The sequence below is a fragment of the Corythoichthys intestinalis genome, chromosome 17, assembly GCF_030265065.1.
Source record: "Corythoichthys intestinalis isolate RoL2023-P3 chromosome 17, ASM3026506v1, whole genome shotgun sequence".
Lineage (NCBI taxonomy): Eukaryota > Metazoa > Chordata > Actinopteri > Syngnathiformes > Syngnathidae > Corythoichthys > Corythoichthys intestinalis.
This window is the reverse complement of record NC_080411.1, coordinates 4603174-4622702: the sequence shown is the minus strand read 5'-3', so window position 1 is coordinate 4622702 and position 19529 is coordinate 4603174. Positions and strand designations below refer to the sequence as shown.

Sequence of the window (19529 nt, the reverse complement as noted above, 5' to 3'; positions counted from 1 at the left end):
GCGGACAGCTTACTTGAATGGCGACAGCGAGGCTTCATCACAACTGCTGCCTTTTTCCGACGTCCCTATGGTTAGATCGTAGCCTTCTTTGTATGGGCTTTCTGTGAACACTGCACCTGTATGACATTCAAAATCAGACTTTAGACAGTGAATTTTCACAAGATTGGAAAGAGGGAAAATAGTATACATTAGTGCTGCAACGATTAATCAATTAACTAGTGTAACTAGTAGAGCAACTAGAGTATTCGATTTGAAAAAAAGATTCGAATTAAATTTAGCTGCTTCTTCGTTTAATTAAATCGGCATTGTCATGGATACACTGCCCTCTAGTCTGCCTAATTTCACATGGCCGAATCAAGCTGCTCTATGTTAAGAACAACATAAGCCAAGTTTTTGTTTGCGCTCACGTTTTTTTTATGCATTCGTAATTTAGTTTATAGGTATATTTAGCTGTTTTTTGTGAGAATATGTGTCTTAACCGTTTGTTAAGAGCATTATAAAAAAAAAAAAAAAAAAAAAACGCGTTTTGTAGTATTTAAGCTAGCAGACTTTAGCATGTGAGTTAGGCAATTGTTCTTTTGTTGTACATAGATCCTTATTTATTTTGATATCATTTGAGGCTCAGCTCAGGTATTTTAATTGTTCGTGTTCCTCATCTGATTTAGTGCTGCAACGATTAATTGATTAACTCGAGTATTCGATTAGAAAAAAAAAAAAAAAAAAAAGATTCAAATTAAATATTCCTGCTTCAAGTATTTGTTTAATTAAAGTGGCGTTGTATTGGTTTGTTTTGAAAATGTTTGCATTTAGTTTTATTGATTTGGGTGGATACACTGCCCTCTAGTCTGCCTTATTATAAATGGCGGAATCCAGTTGCTCCCTGTTAAGACCAATATAAGCTATGTTTTTGTTTGAGCTAATATTTTTTAATGCATTTCTAATTTAGTTTATAGGTATATTTAGCTGTTATTTGTGAGAATATACATCTAAACCATTTGTTAAGAGCATTATAAAAAAAAAAAAAAAGTTAGCGTTTTGTAGCATTTAAGCTAGCGGACTTTTACCATGTAAGTTAGGCAATTGTTCTTTTGTCGTACATAGATCCTTATTTATTTTTTTATACCGTTTGAGGCTCAGCTCAGGTATTTTTTTCGTGTTCCTCATCTGATTTAGTGCTGCAACGATTAATCAATTAGCTCGAGTATTCAATTGGAAAAAAAAAAAAGATTCGAATTAAATATTGCTGCTTTGAGTATTCATTTATTAAAGTGGCATTTAATGGTTTGTTTTGAAAATGTTTGCATTTAGTTTTATTGATTTGGGTGGATACACTGCCCTCTAGTCTGCCTTATTTCAAATGGCGGAATCCAGTTGCTCCCTGTTAAGACCGACATAAGGTAGGTTTTTGTTTGAGCTAATGTATTTCAATAAATTTCTAATTTACTTTATAGGTATATTTAGCCGTTTTTTGTAGGAATTGTTGTTTATCAGAACCCGCTGCGATAAGTGAAAAACCGCGGAGTAGCGCACCCCCCCACCCCCCAATTTATTTTTTTTTTTTTTGTGTGTGTGTTTTTTGTGCTCAATGTATTTATTCAGATTTTGCATTGGAACGAGATACATATAAGACATGTTTTTTTTCCCACTCCCCCCCCCCAAAGTGATTTTAAAAATGTATATAAATAAATGGTTTTTAAGCACTTCAAATGTCATAATTATGATCAGTTTTAAACTGTCCAACCAAATCATTTTTGAACAAGAATAAAGTACTGTTGTAGCTTAATGCTTGGCTTTATTAAATGCTTCTGTTTATCTACCTTAGCTGTGACGGTTGGAGTGACATGTAGAAATTTCAAACTCCTCAAGATCACTTCTGGCATTTATATGTCTCCAACGTCTCCACACACACATTCATTCCAGCGCGGCTTCCTTGCAGAAACTGTTTAACTAGTTAAACGATGATTGACAGATGCCCGTGTGAAGTCTGCTTCTTTGGCCAGATCAAAGCCATCGTTAACTTTAATAAGCAAGTGTCGCAGTGACTGAGAGGAACAAAGGCCTGGGAGAGGGAGGGTGTGAGGCTGTGCGCAGATCAGAAAGCAAGGCGTATGTGGATTAAAAAAAATAAAAACTACCGCACGTGCTTGCGATGGGACTATCGCGCACATCGCAATGGCGATGTTTAAACGATATATCGTTCAGGCTTAGTTCAGACACATATTCCCACAAAAATTGGCTAAATCTACCTTTAAACTAAATTTATGAATGCATTAAAAAAACATTAGCTCAAACAAAATACTAGTTTATCTTGTTCTTAACAGGGAGCAGCTGTATTCAGCCATGTGAAATTAGGCAGACTAGAGGGCAGTGTATCCACCTTAATCAATAAAACTGAATGCAAACACTTTCAAAATAAACCATGAAAACGCCGCCATAATTAAACGAATACTCGAAGCAGCAAAATTTAAGTCAAATCTTTTTTTCTAATCGAATACTTGAGTTAATCGATAAATCGTTGCAGCACTAGTTCCTTTAATGTATATTTAATGAATAACTGATGTGCAAATGTTACATATTGCTCCTTTAAATGTTCATGTAAAAGTTAAGGGACACTCACTGAGACAGGAAGCCAAGCGGACACTATAGCCCCAGTAGAGCCCTCCTTCCGTGGTGGGCACGTGAGGAGCCACAACTGCCCCTTTGTATGTTTTGCTTTCTGAACGACAAAAGCAGACAGTGAGTTGTGACAGCCAAACATCATCCGTCCTGCAATTTCTTTTCTAGCAAGTGTCACCTTGCTTCTGCGTGGCGTCGAGACGCACGGTCACTCGCAGTCCTGCCTGAAGCTGTTTGTCAATCTGAACCTCCTGAGGGAGCGAAACCTATCATGAGTGCCAGCCAGGATAAAAAAAGGTCCCCACAAGCTTCTTTTTCCGGCTACTTGGTGGTTTACCTTCCTCATGCCACAGTTGACCAAAGCGCCTTTGCCTGGTTTAGTGGGCCTGTCCAGGACGACACCTTCGCGGTATTTCGATTCCTCGTCCATTCTCATGTGGTGAGGACTGTCCAAAGGGTTCAGCAGTCCTGCGGGGAAACCCAGACACGGGAGGAACATTCATACTCGAGCTGACACAAACCATTATTTTTATGGTCGACTAATTTAAATGACGGGACCTGATTGCGAAAAATATACCGGGTTAAATTTTTAAATTTCGTGGAGATCCAAGTGATATACAGTGTATTGAGTACACCCCTCGGATTTCTGCAGATATTTAAGAACATTTTTTCATGGGACAACACTGACAAAATAACACAATGAAAAGTAGATTGTGCAGCTTGTATAATACAGTTAATTTATTTTCCCGTCAAAATATAGCCATTGATATCCAAACCCCTGGCAACAACAGTGAGTACACCATATAGAAACTACATCCCTAAATGTCCAAATTGAGTACTGCTTGTCATTTTCCCTCCAAAATGTCATGTGACTCGTTAGTGTTACTAGGTCCAGGTGCGCACAGGGAGCAGGTGTGTTCAAATGAATGGCTTCTGGTTTTTCAAATGTAAATAAACCAATCTATTGTGATAAAACAAAACAAAAAATGCAATAACTGCATTAACCCTCAAAGTGAAGTCTAACTAACTGTAGAGTCTTGAAACAAATCTGAATTAGGGGTGTCAAACAATTAAAATTTTTTAATCGAGTTAATTACAGCTTAAAAATTAATTAATCGTAATTAATCGCAATTAATCGCAATTCAAACCATCTATAAAATATGCCATATTTTTCTGTAAATTATTGTTGGAATGGAAAGACACAAGACGGATATATACATTCAACATACTGTACATAAGTACTGTATTTGTTTATTATAACAAATCAACAAGATGGCATTAACATTAACATTCTGTTAAAGCGATCCATGGATAATAAGACTTGTAGTTCTTAAAATATAAATGTAAGTACAAGTTATTGAAATTTTATATTAAAACCCCTCTTAATGTTTTCGTTTTAATAAAATTTGTAAAATTTTCAATCAAAAAATAAACTAGTATCCCGCCATTGTTGATGCCAATAATTACTTACACAATGCTCATGGGTGCTGAAGCCTATAAAATCAGTCGCACCCAAGCGCCAGCAGAGGTCGACAAAAAAACACAAGTACACATTTCACTGTGCTGTCATTTTAATGTTTTAGCGGGGCATGTGCGTTAATTGCGTCAAATATTTTAACGTGATTAATTGAAAAAATTAATTACCGCCCGTTAACGCGATAATTTTGACAGCCCTACAATAAAATAATGAAAACTGGTTAAACTTGAAAAGTAGCTGAGTTCTGTCATAACAGAACATTGCTTCAATGATATCTGGCGCCATCTAGCGTCGTGAATGGGTATAACGTCTAGACCGCGAATATAAGACGACCCCGACTTTTTCAGTCTTATTTCAATGCAAAAAACCCCGTCTTATATTCGGGCCAATACGGTACTTAAAAAAACTGCAGAAATGCGAGGGGTGTACTCACTTTTGTGATACACTGTATAATATGACAAATTTTGCATACCTGCATACTGCAAGTCTTGATGCTTTGGAAAGAACATCTTACGCAGGTACCTACCGTGCACACAAACTACACGTTAAGAAAAACAATGAGCACATGAACATACAACGTTGTTTCTCACACTCACTGCGGGCACTCGAGGTATTGAAGTATTCTAGCCAGCTGAACACACGCTTGCCCCTTCTTCCCTACACCTTTAAACTCTCCTTCCACGCTCCTGCGAAGCAAAAAAGAAAAATTCATTCGCTTATTGTGAATTTTTTATTCACCCTAAAAATTTACCCCCAACTCATTTGCTCCCAAAAACGTATAAATACGTTCTATTTTTAATTGTTTCAGTGTCCCAAAGACGTATTTATACGTCTTTTACGTTTTTTTTTTTTTTTCCCAAAGACGACATCTCTGGGCCGTGATTCAATTTAGCTCCAAAGCACAAAGCTGAAAATCCATTTTAAAGCAATAAAACTGGCCACTGGAGGGCAGTAGCGCATTTGGTAAGACCCGCAACCCGATTCAACAGCAGCGAACGGCCAAGACGCACGGCCGAAGACGACCGAATGGATGCCAGCCGCTGGACGACCGAGCAGAACAACCGGTTGGACGCCCGGGATGCCAGGCGCTGGGCGACCGAGCAGAACGACCGGGACCACTAGTGCAGCGGATGATGCCTTTTGAGTCCGTGCTGCTCGCGAGCAGAGCCCGCAGAGACTCAAAAAAAATTCATCTTTATGGGACAGACTGCGATGAGGGAAATGTTTAACCGGCTGTCGCGGCCGGAAAAGCATCATGAGCGTCATCTTTCAATTAGTTATGTGTAAATAAATTGTTACTTTGCTATCAAAAGCTCTATTTCTCTTGTTGTTTATCTTATTTTGTAAAGAGAAAAGATTATTCAGATGTTTGGGATGTAACTAAAGCAAAAAATAGCTGTGTATAAGTCAAAATTATGTTTCAAATGTATGCTTTCACAAAAAGCTCAATTTCTCCATTTTTTCATCAGAAATTGGAATATTTCTCAAACTAAGCTATTTTCTAATGCTGATTTCTAAAGAATGGAAAAAGATATGAACTAACTTTTTTTTCTGCTGAAGGAAGAGGGTCTAATCTTTCATTTGGTGGGTTTTATGTTTATATAGCAATAGAACAGAATTTTCTGTGGGCTTTGCAAAATCAGTCAAAATCCAGTAAAACGACCAGGAGCGAAGGGCCTTGCTCTGGTGAAATTGGCTGGGAGTGAATGAGCTAAGGAACTCACTTCACATCTTCGCCTTGCTCATCAAACACGATAATTTCGTCCACGCAGAAGATGACGCAGGCGCGGGCGATCTGTCCCGCCAGGTAAGTGCGGAGTTCGGCGGACTGTGCGTTGTCCAGAACCGAGCCGGGCAGAGCTACGCTCACAGTGTACGCTCGACCTGCCAGAGAGACACATACCAGGCTTGTTGTGTGTGAGAAAACCTTGGTCAAACATCAAGTGGCGTTTGTCTCAAAAATAAATGCGCGTGTTCGCGGTTAAAAAACAGCTCCAAACATTCACAGGCAAAATTGAACACCCTAATTTTCGCACTATAAGGCGCACCCGACTATAAGCCGCAGCCCACCAAATTTGGCACGAAAACGGCATTTGTTCATAGATAAGCTGCACTGGACTATAGGCCGCAGCTGTCCTCACTGTATCATGGGATATTTACACCAAAAGATATTAACCGGTACAACCTTATTTGACAGCGGAATCATACGACTGTCAAAAGACCAAATGAAGCACCATGAAGCTTTAAACCAATTTGCTGCAAAGCTTTATTGCTTCAAGAAGCTTCATTTGGCAATCACTGCTCCCTTGGGGGAGACAGTCAACCTCTGCTGCCACCTGCTGTTGACATCCAACATGCCTCTTAGCATGCATTGCAGCGCTACGGATGTAAATAATCAAAAATCATGTTCTGTGCTAAATATTTCTTCAGTTACTGTTCCAGTTGTTTCATCAATTGCTAGTTATGGTATTTGCTAACACTTTATTTGACAGTGGTGCCATAAGACTGTCATTACACAATCATAATTATGACATGTCTCTGTCCTGAGCATTCATTAATGCTTATAAGAGATGTCATCAAGTGTTATCTGGCAAATGATCTCACTTTTGAATGGATGCAAAAGATCCAAGATGGACAAAAATTGAGTTAGTGACATAATTTGCCAAATGACACTTAATGACATAAGCATTCAGTAATGTCCATGATAGTGTCATGTCATAATTTTGATGATCTTAAGACAGTCTTATGACACCGCTGTCAAATAAAGTGTTACCTAAAAAAAACATCAACAAATAAGCCGCACTGGACTATAAACCAAAGGTATCAAAATGAAGGAAAAAAGTAACGCCTTATAGTCTGAAAATTACGTCATGATAATTGCACGCACATCATTAAAAAACACGTGAAATTTGCGGAGGTATTTGTGGATTTGAAAAATACATGTAGAAAACGCGGACGTATTTGTGGATCTGAAAAACACGTGAAATGACTAATGTATTTGGGAGAATCACGGACGTATTTGTGAATTTGAAAAACACGTGTGAATCGCGAATGCGCTTGTGCGTGGAAATTTGACGGTTTCTTGTTATGTTTGTCTCGAAAATAAATGCACGCGGCCGCCGATTCGCAGATACAATTCGAATGCTTGCAAACAATAATTCATGATGAGTGCACGCACAACATAAAAAAAACTCACGGATGTATTTGTGGATTACAAAAACACATGTGAAACTCACGAACATATTTGTGGATCTCGAAAAAAAAATGAAAATCTTGGGTATATTTGTGCGTCTACAAAAGATTTGTGTGAATCGCGGATGTATTTGTGAGAATATTTTTTCTGAAAAATCTCTCCCCATCAGGGGTCGCGTTAACCGAATATTTTCCGTCGTTGACCGATTTTTTAAAACGGTGACGGAAAAAAATGAAGTCCATCCGTCATTTTGACAGGTTGCAATTCACACCCCAGACCACAGGGTGGCGAGTGGGCATATTAATTAGCTATTGTCTCTCTTAATGCATGACGTCGTTGGACTTACTCGGAAAAATGTCAAGGCAACTGAGTGTCCGAAGTTTCTTCAAAAAGCCCCAAAACGACGATGGTGTTGATAAAAGAGGTGAAAAAAGAGGGACTGCACAAGCGGGCACGCAATGGCGTACCGCACGCAGGCTATTTTTAGACCGTGACGTCGCATCGTAAGGCGGAAGTAAAGCCGAAGTGGGACATTATAGACCCGCCCTCGCATAGACCCAACGTAAAAAGTGCTACTTTTCTCCGGTAATGAACATGCCGATCACGCATTGCTTTTTTGGAACTTGTAGAAACGACTCTAGACATTACGACACATGAAGGATGTTTTCTTCATACGTTTCCGGAAACCAAAAACTCGAGAGGAAAAAATGTGAAGACCGAATCAACTTGCGCGGACTTTAACACCAGCTCGGCGAATCCATTCACGTTTCATATGCAGTAAACATTATGTTGGGTTGGCATGGTCTTTCAGAGGACAAAGAGGTAAGCCATTTTTATATTTTTAACATTCTTTTAGCGTAAATTTGTGCTGTACTGCTTCTGTCCGACAATGAATGACCTGAAAAGAATTACCAATGGTATCTGACTGCCACTGTTACCGTTTCTGTTATATATATATATATATATATAAAAACAACTTTAGTAAGGGGGAAGTGTAAATAAATTTTAGAATTAAGATGTGTTATCAATGAAAAAATTAAGTGTTCGTTGGCTGTCACTGAGTAGCATTAGCGATCGCTACACAAAGCTAACTAAATTACCCCCAAGAACAGTAAGAGACGTAGGACAACCAGAGGATATATAAGAAAGACAGGGCTGATGGTAAAGGATAGCTTGTAGAAACAGGAGAATGTCATTGTCAGTCGCGTCGATAAAAAAGCTAAAGCTATGCTTAGGTCGGCTCGTTTTTTTCGTCTTTTTCAGCCTTCGACACTAAAGCCATCTCTTTAACTGAACATTTTTATGTTCTTCCACATCTTTGCCAGTGAATTTGGCACCAGGCACATCATTTTCGGAGGGAATTGGTAGGTTTAGCTCTGTAAACATCTCCTTCATACACGATTTCCATTCATTTCCTATTAGGGACAAACGGTGGCTACCTACTGGGGCCACAGTCAGCTGTTTTTGTCACTGCGGAGAAAAAGTTACTTATTCATCTTCTTGATGTGTGATGGCACGGTGTGGATTCTCTGTTAAGCTTGTTCGGACAGAATATTAATTGAAAATAAATGAAGACTAAATACTATTGAATATGTTGAAGCAGAATGCAATGTTAAGAGTCTTGTTAGCTGGAATTGCTGTGTCCAGCCGCTGTAGCTCTGCTGCTCTCTGTGAACTGTCTATTCAAGCCGGAACGCGCGCGGCTCTTAAGTGTCTCTGTCACATGACTGTGTCGTAGCCGGTAACGCGCTTGGCCAAATGGACACACAAGTACGGAAAGTGAATTATGCTAAACAAAGGGTCACCACAATGTCATTATTATCATTTTAAAAAATTAACTGACGGGTAAAAATAGATTATGACCGGATTTTTTGGACCCTGTCAGTCAAAATGACAGACAACGAAAAAGTCTGGCGCAACCTCTGCTCCCCATACAAAACAGCTGCTAAATATTATATTTATAAATTAATGGAAATAATATATGTGTTTCTAACATATTCAGGAAAAGAGAACAATTGTGGCTTATCAGAGCCTACAAATCCGAGGTTCCCCTTAAAAAATGGGGGGGGAAAATAGTAATAATTAATGACCTTAAATCCCTGGATAAATATTGATTCTTAACTAATGATTTCGTTGATGGCATAAGTTAAATGAGCACTCTATAAAGTATCCTTTAACTTATCTTGTACCGTTTTTCTGGGTCTGCTCCGCTTTTTCTCTATCTGCTGCCTCTTGTTGTTTCTGATTCTCCAGTTGTTTGATGAGCTTTGCCTCTTTTCGCTGTTTTTTTCCCTCCTTGACTGTTCAACAAAAGCAGCAGGATAAGAAGATTATCCAGAAATACTCTCTAAAAAGTTGTAGCTAAGATAGTGATGTTATGTGGGACAGATTCACTCGATGGGGCAGTGTAGCACCAAGCAGCCTACTCACTTTGCAATTTTCTTTTCTTCCAGTCCACCCGCTCCTCCGGCTTAAAGTGAAAGAAATAAAACAATTGAGCAATAATGCAAGTCCAAGCCAGTAAATCTTTTGTTTTATTTGTACCTGCGTGAAGGCTGTTTTGGTTCTCTTCATAGCGACGCTGGTAGACATGCTTGACAAGCGAAGGACACGTGACGCTTAACCTCTTCCGGGTGGTCTGAGCTTCTTATTATTTAGGTTTTATGGCGTTAGGTTCAGGCGCATTACCGCCGCCTGCTGTACCGGAGTGTACGATACGTACGCAGGAAACAAACACAAACCAAAAAAAAAAAAAACGATGGGAGTCATACAAAATAATAAATTTAGACAGCACCGCTATTTAATTCACTTATGTTATGTAACATTTTGGTACCTGAAGTACATTTTTTGTTCAATTTTCACACTACTTTCCGTAGACGACAAAACTTTTGTTTTGCCAAAATTTGACCTTTATGTCTTCATTAAATGATAAATCTTTTTTCAGTGAAACAAATATTTTGTACATTCAACATCATTTGGGAGGGTCTTCGCTTTCATATGAGCCATTTCTGAAATCAATTGAATAATTAAAAGTCAGGTTATTACCCAAATTTTCGGACTACAAGCCGCTACTTTTTTCCCTCATTTTGAATCCTGTGGTTTATAATCCAGTGCGGCTTATTTGATGATTTATTTGGGTTAATAGGTCAAACTTTTTTTGAGAGCGGGATCATAAGACAGTCATAAGAACGTCATAATTATGACATGACACTATCATGGGCATAACTGAATGCTTATGACAGATGTCAATATGTGTCATGTGGCATAATATGTCACTAACTCCATTTATGTCTGGCTCAGATCTTTTACGTCCATTCAAAAGTGAGATAATTTGCTGGATGACACGAACCGACATCTATTATAAGCAATCAATGATGCTTATGACAGTGTTAAGTAATAATTATAACAGTATTATGGCACCACTATCCCAAAAAATGTTACCAAATAAAATAGCTAGCTATTAATGAAACAACTGGAACAGTAACTGAAGAAATAATTAGCACAGAACATGAATTTTGATTGTTATTTACATCTGTAGTGCCGCAGTGCATGCTAGGAGGAATGTTGGATGACAACAGTGTTGACAGCAGGTGGCAGCAGAGGTTGACTGTCTCCCCCAAGGGAGCAGTGATGGCCAAATGAAGATTTTTTTAAACACTAAGGCTTTGCAGCCAATTGGTTCTAAGCTTGATGGTGGTTCATTTGGTTTCATGACAGTCTTATAATGCCTTTGTCAAATGAAGTGTTACCAGTTAATATCTTTTGGTGGAAATATCCCATAATAAAATGAGGACAACTGTGGCTTATAGTCCAGTGCGGCTTATCTATGAACAAATGCCGTTTTCATGTCAAACTTGGTGGCTGGCGGCTTATAGTCAGGTGCGCCTTATAGTCCAGAAATTACAGTAGTAGGGCTGTCAAAATTATCGCGTTAACGGGCAGTAATTATTTTTTTAAATTAATCACGTTAAAATATTTGACGCAATTAACGCACATGCCCCGCTCAAACAGATTAAAATGACAGTACAGTTTAATGTTCGCTTGTCACTTGTTTTATGGTGTTTGGCGTCCTCTGCTGGTGCTTGGGTCCAACTGATTTTATGTGTTACACCATGAGTGAGCATGGTCTAATTATTGACATCAACAATGGCGAGCTTCTAGTTTATTTTTTGATTGAAAATTTTACAAATTTTGATCAAACGAAAACATTAAGAGGGGTTTTAATATAAAATTTCTATAACTTGTACTAACATTTATCTTTTAAGAACTACAAGTCTTTCTATCCATGGATCACTTTAAGAGAATGTTAATAATGTTAATGCCATCTTGTTGATTTATTGCTATAATAAACAAATACAGTACTTATGTACCGTATGTTGAATGTATATATTCGTCTTGTGTCTTATCTTTCCATTCCAACAATAATTTACAGAAAAATATGGCATATTTTATACATGGTTTGAATTGCGATTAATTTTTAAGCTGTAATTAACTCGATTAAAAATTTTAATTGTTTGACATCCCGAGTTATTAGCAATTGTTTCAACAAAATGGATAAGCGACAAGACTTTTGTCAGGGACTGTAAATCCTAATAAAATCAGTGACCCCACAACCACCCCCAATAGAAAAAAACATTTCAGGCATGGATATTTTTCATTAAGACATGTAATTGGAAAACATTTTATTTGAATGAAACTGACGATGAAAAGTTGGAAACAACTAGTTTCTTCACAGTAGGTTAAAATCATTGCACAACAATTATGAAGCCTGAGTGAACGAAGCTGGATCTCGTTTAGCTGGAGAAAAAGGCTCGGACGGTCAGGACGTATTACATAAAGTGGCCTCCATAATTATTGGCACCCCTGAAAAAGATGTGTTTTTTAGCTTCTAATTTTTTTTTTTTTTAATTCAAATAATATGGGACCTTAATGGAAAAAAGAGAAAAATCCAACCTTCAATACAAGTACATTCATTCAGTGGGGAAAAAAATCCCACATAAAGAAAAAAATATTTGACATCAAATAATGTGTGTCACAATTATTAGCACCCCTGGTGTTAATACTTTGACAACCCCCTTTTGCCAACAAAAAAGGTCTGGGGACTGAGATGGCCATGGGAGGAGCTTGATTTTGTGTCTGGTGAACCATTTCTGTGTAGATTTGGCCATATGTTTAGGGTCATTGTCTTGCTGAAAGACCCAGTGATGACCCATCTTCAGCTTTCGGGCAGAGGGCAACAGATTTTGATTTAAAATGTCCTGGTATTTCAAATCATTCATGATGCCCTGCACCGTAACAAGGTTCCCAGTAGAGCTGAAATGAATAATCGAGCAACTGGAGTAAAAAACTGATCCGAGTAATTTTATTCACCTCGAGTAATCGTTTATTTTGACAGCTCTAAGCATCACGTTTTGCCCGGACTACTTTTAATGCGGGACAACACGCTGATGTCACGTGCGTAGAGGACAGCCGCTACGAACGACGCCGACGTTGCTAAGTACTAGCCCGCACGATGCTACGTTGGTAGCAGGTAGCGTCTGATGAGTCTCATAGAGATCACATGTATGTTGAACTAGATGCGAAATGACAGAGTCAGCGGCGTAAGTAAACAGCCGCCATCTTAAAGCAGTAGAGCGCTAAGCACTAAAAAAGAGCGCTTAGCGCTAATAAATAAGATTAACGTTACTGTCACTAGCTCACATAACGTTAGCCCTGCGGAGGGCTAGGTTTCTATTAATTATGACCACTGTCGATGCATGGCTAACATGTCCTACATACAGGCTTTAACATAACATAGCGTTGTGGAGTGATGAGGGTGTAAAATAAAAACTCGATAATGCTAACTATCAATTTTAGCTCAGTAGTCATTGCTGGATAAAACACCAAGTATCACTGGTCCCTAATGTGCTCCAATACAGCCTGTATCATACATTTATTTTGAACACTGCAAAAACTCACAATCCTATCAGGACTTACAGTTTAGACTAACTTAAAACTTAACTAGAACTTCAAATGAAACCCGTGGGAAAAAATCCTAACATTTAAAGAGCATACGACACCAGAAAAAAAGTCTTAAATGGCATTATTATGTGAATTAGAATCATATTTTGAGACGATTCGACCATATACAACAATTTAGCAAAGCGCAGATGACGAGAAATTAGTCTTTTAATCTGCCGGTTAGCCACGCCTACAATTATAGGGCTTTAGCGTCCCCAACAGGTGGATGACGTCAGCGGTAGACTAAGCTCATCGGTTTTACTATTCAGCCCATTGAGGGGGAATTGTTCAGGACGAGGAAAACGAGACGAAGAGAGCTGCAAAATGTCATTGTTTCAGTCTCTCTACTCCCAATATTTTTACAGGATATTCTTTTTATCCAAGTATTTTCCCCAATAGCTATATAAATGGCTTGAGAAAGACCAGTCAGCCCGTCGAGGGGGAACTATTCACAATGAGGAAAACGCGACGAAGAGAGCGGCAAAATGTCATTGTTTCTGTCTCTTTACTTCTATATTTTTACAGGATATTCTTTTTATCCAAGTATTTTTCCCCAATAGCTATATAAATGGCTTGAGAAGGACCAGTCAGCCCGTCGAGGGGGAACTATTCACAATGAGGAAAACGCGACGAAGAGAGCGGCAAAATGTCATTGTTTCTGTCTCTTTACTTCAATATTTTTACAGGATATTCTTTTTACCCAAGTACTTTCCCCAATTGCTAAATAAATGGCATGGTCATGACAAATAACTTGTGCTAAATGGAATATAAAATAATAAAAATCCATTTATTCAAGACGACATGGCAAAATTACTCCATAATGGTCAAAACAGTCGACTTTACCTTTACTGTCACACCTGCCGAACGATATTTTATGACACCTAAATCGGACATATGTCATTTCCCTTCCCCGGCTTCGGAGAATGTAAACAGACCAGAAGGAGTGACAGCTAGCCGACATGCTAACCCGAACCGAGGGATGTTTCTAAGTCTTCGAAGTGGAAAATCACACATAACTAGCCTGGATTATTTGACATGACGACCCGGTTGTCGAGTTTCTTTGCGGATCGGCAAACCGCCCGGCGGAGAGCAATTTACAGTTCGTTCCCTGGAGGAGGGTGGCTGGAATTGTTGTGTAGCTAACGTGCTAACAGCTAACTGCTAATGAGCGTGAGGATAGCTTTTTACATGCCTATCAATGATCAAACGTAAGTAGTCCTTTATTTAAAGGAATTTTATAGTGTTTACTTTGTAATCACTGTATTCGTATTTGACATAATACAAAACAAGATGTTTACTCACTTCCTTGTAAGTCCAATGGTCCCACAGTAAATATCCACGGTGAATGGGAACCTTTTGAAACTCCAAAAAGGCGCATACGCCTCTCCCGCATACAGAATGATTTTTCTGCAGCCGTTTGGCTGGCGTGATGCAAAAAATAAAAGTATTAATCCCCCAAATCAGCTGAATCCTTCGTCCTCATACACAACAGTACACTGTAGCGTGAAGAGGACGTCTTCTACCGTACACGTCACAGCGCCCTCCTCCTCAATGCGAGACCGAAGCCGGAAGTCACTCATTTTCCTGGCGCGGGATTCAAAAAACTAAATAAATATAGCGATCGCTTCCACACACATCCAAGCGGTCCACATCATTCAGGAGCATAAAATACCGCGTGTATTATGAAATAAACATGCTTTTTCGTGTCACAAGCACTTTAAGTGATGTGTGTTATCAAGCGTAACGTCATTTTTAGGTATATATATATATATATATATATATATATATACAGTTATACCTCAGCTCACGAACGCTTAAGCTCACGAACTTCTCGCCTCAAGAACATTAAATTCGCGAGCATATAGTCTCTGCTGACGAACTAGTTTTCGGCGGACGAACCAAACCACGCGGTCGAACAGCACCACGAGAAGCTGACGCACGCTCACGGCGTCCCAGTTCGTCCCCTCCCTTTCGTTGAGTGCGGACGTGGTTTGTGTTTGATAGACATTTTGGACCATATTGAGTGTACTTTTGCTATTATGGGACCGAAAAAGACCCCACCACAGGCTAGAGTTAAGCCTAAGAAGACATTAAAGAAAATAAGGTATATTTTTGTGTAGTTTTAAGGCTTATTTAGTAGAAAATTATGTTTTATGGGGACCTGGGAACGGATTATTCTCATTTTAATGGTTTCTTATGGGAAATAAATGTTCGGAAGACGAACTTTTCGCCTTACACACACTTTCTGGGAACCAATTATGTTCGTGAGCTGAGGTATCACTGTATATATATTTAATAAGATCTAAAGGTTTTTTTGAGTGAAAGCAGTGAATTACTCTTTTTTTTTTTTTTAATTCTAGTTACATCTGAGATGCAATTGTTGGCTGTTTTCAACAATATACATCAAAATAAAGACATTGATTGACTGAAAATGGTTCAAGATAAGATGAAATGTCTTGTTTTCTCATGCATATTTATAATTGCTCTTCACCTAAAAATTTGTTTTATCCGATTACTCGATTAATCGATAGAATTTTCAGTCGATTACTCGATTACTAAAATATTCGATAGCTGCAGCCCTAGTTCCCAGGGCCTTTGGAAGCGAAACAGCCACACAGCATCACTGACCCCCCCCCCCCCCCCCAATACTTCACAGTGGGTATGAGGTGCTTTTCAGCATGCGCATCTTTCGTGGCACACCAGACCCACTTGGAGTGTTTGTTGCCAAAAAGCTCAATCTTGTTCTCATCTGACCAAAGCACACGGTCCCAGTTGAAGCCCCAATACCGCTTGGCGAACTCCAGACGTTTGCGTTTATGATTGTGAGTGAGGAAAGTTTTTTTCCGTGCATGCCTCCCAAACAGCTTGTTAGCGTGTAGATAGCACCTCATACCCACTGTGAAGTATGGGGGTTGGGTCAGTGATGCTGTGGGGCTGTTTCGCTTCCATAGGCCCTGGGAACCTTGTTAGGGTGCATGGCATCATGAATGCTTTGAAATACCAGGACATTTTAAATCAAAATCTGTTGCCCGAAAGCTGAAGATGGGTCGTCGCTGGGTCTTTCAGCAAGACAATGACCCTAAACATATGGCCAAATCTACACAGAAATGGTTCACCGGACACAAAATCAAGCTCCTCCCATGGCCATCTCAGTCCCCAGACCTTGTTTTGTTGGCAAAAATGGGTTGTACAAAGTATTAACACCAGGGGTGCTAATAATTGTGACACACATTATTTGATGTCAAATATTTTTTTCTTTATGTGGGATTTTTTCCCCACTGAATGAATGCACTTGTATTGAAGATTGGATTTTCTCTTTTTTTCCGTTAAGGTCCCATATTATTTGAATTAAAAAAAATTATTAGAAGCTAAAAAACACATCTTTTTCTGGGGTGCTAATAATTATGGAGGGCACTGTAACTTCACCATTCACAAAAGTTTCGGGATACTTGGTTTTTGGTGGGATTTCAGAATCAATTTTAACTTGGATATAAAGTTTATAGTGCATTTTTCTTGATATTTTGTTGACCTTAAAAGCCAATATCCAGTTCTTTTTGTGAATGTTTTTATGTAGGAGGGAGGCTGAATATGGCTTGCAATCAATCATATAAAATCTAGACGGTTGAGTAGCAGGCAATAAGGTCACACATCACGTGAAGCACTCCACTTTTTTAAGATCTCCTCTGCGGCATCCAGTGTGGAATCCTCCTTTAATTTTGACATAAAAATTCAGTTAAAATGACCAATGCAAAGAGAAATAAAAATGATTTGTAATTTTACCTTGATGAAGCAGAACCGAATGTATTTGTCAAAGTCTCTGCCATGTTCCGGACTGTAGAATGCTGAAACGGGTATTGTTGCTAATCCCTGCACAAATACCCAAACAATAAAAACTTATTGACTCATTAGCTACGAGTGCACACTGCTGAAACTTTGTTAGGCAGTAACTGTATTGCAAAAACGAAAAAAAAATCTGGCCGGTGCTTGGTGCCATTACAGAAGAACAAGCTAATGCTAGCCTCGGATGGTTTGACATCCACAGTGTGCTATGACAAAACTGCTATGCTAAGGTTAGCACTGACAGCCATCATCATCATGTTTATCAAGCACTATTGGGATTTTAAAGAAACAAAACAGTGATCCCTCGCTACTTCGCGCTTCAAACTTCGCGCCCTCAGTCCATCACGGATTTTTTTTTTTTTTTTTCAATTGAAAAACAAATAAATGCAGATGAGACGTCCCGATCTGATCACAGAGTCTCACTCTCCCTCCTGCTGCTTTTTTTGGTCAGGCAGTGCACTGGAGTTGCTTGTTAAAGTTGACAGACGTTAAGGTTTGATCTTGCCCGACATGCTCTGAAGCCAAAACTTCAAAGCGCCGCATGTGTCAATCATCGTTTAGCTTGTTCAGCACTTACTGTGGCAACTCATTGTGTAAGTGAGCAGCGAGCGGATTAAATAAATGAGAGACAGAATGTGGGAAAAAAAAACAGAAAATCACATTGCTTGATTTTTAAAGAATTTATTTGCAAATCATGGTGGAAAATAAGTATTTGGTGAAAACCAAAAGTTCATCTCAATGCTTTATTATGTAACCTTTGTTGGCAATGACGGAGGCCAAACGTTTTCTGTAACTCTTCACAAGCTTTCCACACACTGTTGCTGGTATTTTGGCCCATTCCTCCATGCAGATCTCCTCTAGAGCAGTGATGTTTTGGGGCTGTCGTTGGGCAACACGGACTTTCAACTCCCTCCACAGATTTTCTATGGGGTTGAGATCTGGAGACTGGCTAGGCCACTCCAGGATCTTGATATGCTTCTTACGAAGCCACCCCTTTGTTGCCCTGGCTGTGTGTTTGGGATCATTGTCATGCTGAAAGACCCAGCCACGTCTCATCGTCAATGCCCTTGCTGATGGAAGGAGATTTTCAAAATCTCTCGATACATGGCGCCATTCATTCTTTTCTTTACACAGATCAGTCGTCCGGGTCCCTTTGCAGAAAAACAGCCTCAAAGCATGATGTCTCCACCTCCATGCTTCACAGTGGGTATGGTGCAATTCAGTATTCTTTCTCCTCCAAAACAGGAGAACCTGTGTTTCTACCAAAAAGTTCTATTTTGGTTTCATCTGACCACATAACACATTCTTCCAGTCCTCTTCTGGATCATCCAAATGCTCTCTAGAGAACTGCAGACAGTCCTGGACGTGTACTTTTTTCAGCAGGGGGACACGTCTGGCAGTGCAGGACATGAGTCCCTGGCGGTGCATTGTGCTACTGATAGTAGCCTTTGTTACTGTGGTCCCAGCTCTCTATAGGTCATTCACTCGGTCCCCCACGTGTGGTTCTGGAATTTTTGCTCACCGTTCTTGTTATCATTTTGACGCCAAGGGGTGAGGAGGGAGTTGAAAGTCCGTGTTGCCCAACGACAGCCCCAAAACATCACTGCTCTAGAGGAGATCTGCATGGAGGAATGGGCCAAAATACCAGCAACAGTGTGTGAAAAGCTTGTGAAGAGTTACAGAAAACGTTTGGCCTCTGTTATTGCCAACAAAGGGTACATAACAAGTATTGAGATGAACTATTGGTATTGACCAAATATTTATTTTCCACCATGATATGCAAATAAATTCTATTAAACAATATGATTTTCTGTTTTTTTTTTCACATTCTGTCACTCATGGTTGAGGTTTACACATGTTGACAATTACAGGCCTCTCTAATATTTTCAAGTGGGAGAACTTGCACAATTAGTGGTTGACTAAACTAAATACTTATTTGCCCCACTGTGTAGGATATATTGACCTTTTCTTTAATGAGCCATTTGACAAATCTGAAGTCGTAAGATTCCTCCTGTGTGTTTGGGTCATTGAGATCCACCTCTGTCGAGAAAAGGAAATTGAGGTTTGGTTAACAAATTTTTTTTTTTGGGTAACATTTTGGTCAAGTCAAATTCACTCACTGACAGACGAGATGTCAGTAATCATGAAGTATCCCCCTTCCGGCATGATGGGCTTTAGACCCACGCTCTCCAAGCAAGATGCTAACTTCTCCCGTTTTTGACTCAGCATGGCCGGCAGCTGCTGGAAGTAGCTACGCGGACTGCCCATAAATTCAAATTCCTGCTCGAAGCCACGCGCCACGGCCTCCTGAGCGGCGGTGGCGCAATGATAGACGCTGTTCTGATGGACCGTCTTCATGTGTTTGATGACCGGTCCGGCGCCGATTGCCCAGCCCACCTGAAA

The 19529-nt window shown here is 39.4% G+C and overlaps 1 pseudogene; it reads right to left on the bottom strand.

Annotated features, from left to right (window-relative positions):
• LOC130905859 (uncharacterized) overlaps positions 1-19529 on the bottom strand; it is a 45457-nt pseudogene that overhangs the window by 4092 nt on the left and 21836 nt on the right.